Below are 5,723 nucleotides of genomic sequence, written 5' to 3' on the forward strand. Positions count from 1 at the left end.
AACAAAAAACAAACAAAAAAACCCCCACCTCTGTGTGCATGAATATGCATGTTGGTGCGCTGGATGTGTGTGTGTGTGTGTGTGTGTGTGTGTGTGTGTGTGTGTGTGTGAGGTCTTGACGACCTGGAGTGGCAGGCAGTAAATAATAAAATTAAAGACTGGCTCCCACCAACGATCACACCAACAAAATAAACACTTGTGACGAAGAACTTTCACCACATTCGCCAGCTACAGACACAAAATAACACAATATAACACTAAATAGCAATTTAACCTTATTTCCCTTCGTACAACACAGCCCACTTAATCACACACTCAACACTCAGCCTTCTCGTTTGCTTCCGACGTAATGATAACTTCAGCACACTCCACACTGAACCCACAATCTTTCCACGCAATCCTGCGAGCAGCAATCTCAATACCTGGTCGATAACCTCTCGACCACCACATACATAGGTCACCAATCAAAGAACATTCACAATCCAGCGTGCAAAGGTTATAGTACAACAAGAGCAAAAGACATTCTTAGGGTCTCTTATGATCGGTACGAATCACCACCTGGAGTTCCCGACAACCTCAAGGCACGTTCAGGCCTAGTTATTTAACACAGTACTTACGAAGAACTCTCTGACGTCATGAACTCCTCAACCGAATTAGAACACAGCACGATGCCTACGACTCAGCAAAGCGTCTACGATGAGCCACCGAAGCAGTCACCAAAAGGCCTCTAGGTGCACACCTAGTAAGTAACTAGAACGCTACGCCGAAGACACTGACCATCCACCAAAAATTCCTAATGAGGAATTCCTCATTGTGCACTACACCACACACGCTGGAATCTCACGTCTCTGTTATGACTTGACACACGCACTACACAAACGATGCCTCCACATCTTCAGCAGCAACAAATCGATGCGTCGCGCTGACGGCCACCACCTTTTCCCTCCTCTCGTCGAAGAGCACGCTCGTGCTGGGACACTTCACCACGAGCGTTCCGGGCTCCTGCCTCGTCGACCTCAGGGTGAAGTCCGAAGTCCGCCTCCTCCGGTAACCGCAGCTCCCCCACACGTGGATAACCAACGTTCCGCTCTCTCTCTGTCCGAGAACCTACACTCAGCTTCCCCTACCACACGTCGGACCACTCACACAGGGAGAATGTACAGGGGTGGGATAGATCTAAACAGGTAAAACAAAATATGATCAGGCAGATCCAGCCAGAAGAAAAGGTTATGGGGCTATGTACAGGAACGGAGATGCACAATGGGAATTTCACATATCCAACGTCCTCCGACGCCAGCTGGCCACGCTTTCCCAGGACGACGAACACAAAAGGGAACTGGCTCACACCCCGTACTTCACAGTCACTGGTGACAAAGGAATAACACCGTTCTTCGCCGCACAGCAACCGTTGTACTTGTAACGCAAGATGTAGCTCACCCACAGCAATGCGTAGTACCCCAGTCCCAAAACAAACAACACAATCCTTCGGCACACTTCTAACAAGTGCTTCAGGCACAAGGAAAACAAGGAATAGTCCATCACCTCTGGACTGAAATCCCTAGCTCACAGTACCACCATGCACTAAGTCACATCCTAAACACATGGAGCAAAATACGCCTGCCTTCCGCAGGGAGCACACACATAGGTATCTCTCTTAACTACTCCCCACGTAGAACTCTAAGATAATGTCCCAGACAACGAAAACCTATTCTGATTGGTTAAAATATACTACAGCTGATTGGTTAAAATACACTACAGCTGATTGGTTGACCGTTCATCCACCTTACATTCTAATTGGTTATACACAAGTCTATTTACAGATCTAGACTCTTGCACTCGCTGCCTAACTTGGCAACAACCACACTAGCATTTGGCGCTTAGCGCTGTCTCAGTCCTGACAGTGTGTGTGTGTGTGTGTGTGTGTGTGTGTGTTTAAAAGTTTTCTCCACAAACATTTCGTGACGTTGTTGGTGACTGTGTTAATGTGTAAGCTTCAGCAAACCGTCTTGAGTGGTCGTATTCAGGTTAGTCTGTTCACTTTCCTGTTCTTGAAGTTTGTCGTGCAGGTACTTTTGTTGTTGTTGATGTTAGTGGTGGTGGTGGTGGTGGTGGTGGTTGTGATGTTCTTTTCTGTTGTTGTTTGTCGTTGATTGTGTTGTTTATTGTGTTGTTTGTTGTTGCCGTCGTCGTTGTGGTTGTTGTTGTTGGCCATTGCAGCTGTTGTTGCACTGTGGGTATCCTTGACAACTAATATGATTCTTTGATTGACCATACACAACACAATGGAATACAAAGGTAACATTTACCTGCTTATGATATCATACCACCACCACCACCGCCATTATCATCATCATGATCATTATCACCACCACCACCACCACCACCATCATCATCACCATCACCACCACCATCACCATCCTCATCATCATCATCATCACCATCATCATGACCACTTTTGTCCTTGTAGTTTAGGAACTACTGAAACTGTTATTGATGAATTTAGCGATTTGATAATACTATTAAAGTATCATATAACAATAATAATTGATTTCGTCAATATCCTTAGGCCCGACTGATTGCAAACCACCCCATTTGAAACTGTGTGTTGTAAAAGCAACCCAGTACACACAGTTATTAAGTCCCATTCATGTATAAATGTTCCTATCAATACTGAACTTTTTTGTGTGTAAATTCCCTATAATTTCATGTATTCGCATCCCCATTGTTTGTTCGTGTATTAAAATCTTTATTGAATGTGTCTTACATATCTAACAATATCAGGCAAGCGAATGTAGATGTTTACTAAGGTGTACTTTTGAGCTGAATAACATAAGTTGAAAAATTGTTAGTGCCGTTGTGCACAGTGAAGGAAGAAGAGAAGGGGGGGGGGCGGGGAGGGTGGGGGGGGGGGGGGGCGGGGAGTGAAAAGCAGTGACACCTGAAACACGATCACACTTGCGACACCAGTGGATTCACCTGTTCTCTCACACAGCTGTTCCAAGGTGCATGGTGTGTGTGGGTTTTTTATGGGGCAGTGTGTGGTGATGGTGGTGGTGATGGTGGTGGTGGTGGTTGTGTGTGTGTGTGTGTGTGTGTGTGTGTGTGTGTGTGTGTGTGTGGTTATTGTTGTTGCTTTTTATTTTCTTAATTCATATTTATTTATTTATGCATTGCAGCATGCTTGTGTTTATGTTGTCTCACGGAGAGGAAACAGAAATAACAGAGAAGGAGTGAACGAAAAAAAGAAGAAAAAAAGATGAGTTGATGTGTGGGAAAGAGAGAGGGAATGGGAGGAGCTCCAGAAACACCAACAGTAATACTGTAATAATGACAATAATAATAATAACAACAATAATAATAACAGCAACAACAATAACAATAATGATGATAACAGTGACAGTGGGGTTCTTGTTTGCTTTATCCAGTCAAAGTAGGTGGGCTTTTTCACTCACATTCATATACCACAAACCACATACACGATGAATAAGATAACACAACACACGAAGGCAGTCGAGTAGGAAAAGGCATTATGTACCCCCGCCGTTTTATAGTTTATTTATTACCTTAGCAGATATAAGCTTGCAGCGAGGGACGGTATGTGCTAACAGTGGATGTCAAATAATTACATAGGTATATCTGTTCTGCACCTGTGACTGTACTTAATACAACGTGTATGTTTGTCATTTTATAGTATTTGTCTTCATGACTTCTCCGTGATTACTTTTTTTCTGTTTTGAAAAGTGTGCATACGAAGTTAGCGGTTGTAAGAATCCATATTTCGGTTGTTTGTGCGTATGTACGCATCATTTTCTCTCTCTCTCTCTCTCTCTCTCTCTCTCTCTCTCTCTCTCTCTCTCTCTCTCTCTCTCACACACACACACACACACACACACACACACACACAAATCGTCTAAAACTCATACATTCAGGATCACATGTGCATGCACGAACACAATGATGTGCTGAGAAAAGATAAAATAGTGAGAACTTGAACTCGAATTCGAATGTTTTCTTGAGGCTACACACACACACACACACACACACACACACACACACACACACACACACACACACAAATCGATTTAAGAAATTACTTATAGATTCAAATAATCAATATTACCAGTGTTGTGTAAACACAAAGAATGCAGCTAATCCCAAACATTTTCTAAATTTGACACCAGCAGCACATTCAAGACAATTTACAAGTCTAATGTATAGAATTCGTTTAAATGCCTTTCGTACAAAATTTTCTAAAAATATAAAATGTATATGCGGTAAGCAAATAACTGTAAGTCATCTACTCATTCATTGTCCGAGCATAAGACATTTAATTCCTAAAGATGTAGTTGATGACTTTTCTTCCAATATTTCATTAGCCACTGAAAAGATTTTGAATGATTATTCATTGCTTAGAATGTTTTCGGAAATTTTAAACTCCAGTCCATTTGGTATCCTCCTTTGATGTGTTATAATTAATGTTGTTATATATATTTACATTGTTGTAGGTTAATACTTGTTGATATGCATATACATATTCTCCTTCCCATGACACCTCATTCAATACACACCACAATCTCTTTAGACCTTTTTCTTATATTTTTCCTCTGATACATAACATGAATACTTTTTTACACTAATGTTCACATGCATTCCCTTTCCTTTACCCACTTCTTTACTCCTTTCCGTCTAAAAACACTTATAGTGAATAGACGTTAAACTGAAGATAAAACACACACACACTATTCATATAGATACATATAGTCTTGACTGTCTGATGTGTCCATGATTAACTTTGGCATGTTCTCAATAATCGCAAGTGTCAGGTAAACGGTATTAATTCTGGTCCAGTGATAGATATTGATGTTCAAGTTGTTCAGGGGTTGGGTCTTGGTTCATTGAAGGTTGCGTTGTTCAAGGGGATGAGTTCTGGATGTCTGCCCGAGTGGGAAGTCTGCCTGGCGGACCGAGGGGGAGTCCTGGCTGTCTGAAGAGGGGTGAAGTCCTGACTGTCTGAAGAGGGGTGAAGTCCTGGCTGTTGTTCTGATGGTCCAAGTGGAAGTCCTGGCTGTCTGAAGAGGGGTGAAGTCCTGGCTGTTGTTCTGATGGTCCAAGTGGAAGTCCTGGCTGTCTGAAGAGGGGTGAAGTCCTGGCTGTTGTTCTGATGGTCCAAGGGGGAGTCCTGGCTGTCTGAAGAGGGGTGAAGTCCTGGCTGTCTGAAGAGGGGTGAAGTCCTGGCTGTCTGAAGAGGGGTGAAGTCCTGTCTGAAGAGGGGTGAAGTCCTGGCTGTCTGAAGAGGGGTGAAGTCCTGGCTGTCTGAAGAGGGGTGAAGTCCTGACTGTCTGAAGAGGGGTGAAGTCCTGGCTGTCTGAAGAGGGGTGAAGTCCTGGCTGTTGTTCTGATGGTCCAAGTGGAAGTCCTGGCTGTCTGAAGAGGGGTGGTCCTGACTGTCTGAAGAGGGGTGAAGTCCTGACTGTCTGAAGAGGGGTGAAGTCCTGTCTGAAGAGGGGTGAAGTCCTGGCTGTCTGAAGAGGGGTGAAGTCCTGTCTGAAGAGGGGTGAAGTCCTGGCTGTCTGAAGAGGGGTGAAGTCCTGTCTGAAGAGGGGTGAAGTCCTGGCTGTCTGAAGAGGGGTGAAGTCCTGACTGTCTGAAGAGGGGTGAAGTCCTGGCTGTTGTTCTGATGGTCCAAGTGGAAGTCCTGGCTGTCTGAAGAGGGGTGAAGTCCT

At 43.9% G+C, this 5,723-nt stretch overlaps 1 protein-coding gene across 1 annotated transcript in view; it reads left to right on the top strand.

Moving 5' to 3' along the window:
• The first annotated feature begins 1,997 nt into the window (after window positions 1–1,997).
• LOC143282545 (solute carrier family 22 member 6-like) overlaps window positions 1,998–5,723 on the top strand; it is a 33,907-nt gene continuing 30,181 nt past the window's right edge. Inside the window, exon 1 of the mRNA XM_076588227.1 lies at window positions 1,998–2,024. The gene's annotated coding sequence lies outside the window, so the exon portion shown is untranslated. The remainder of the gene's footprint in view (window positions 2,025–5,723) is intronic.

Source organism: Babylonia areolata, chromosome 5 (genome assembly GCF_041734735.1).
Source record: "Babylonia areolata isolate BAREFJ2019XMU chromosome 5, ASM4173473v1, whole genome shotgun sequence".
Taxonomy (NCBI): Eukaryota; Metazoa; Mollusca; class Gastropoda; order Neogastropoda; family Buccinidae; genus Babylonia; species Babylonia areolata.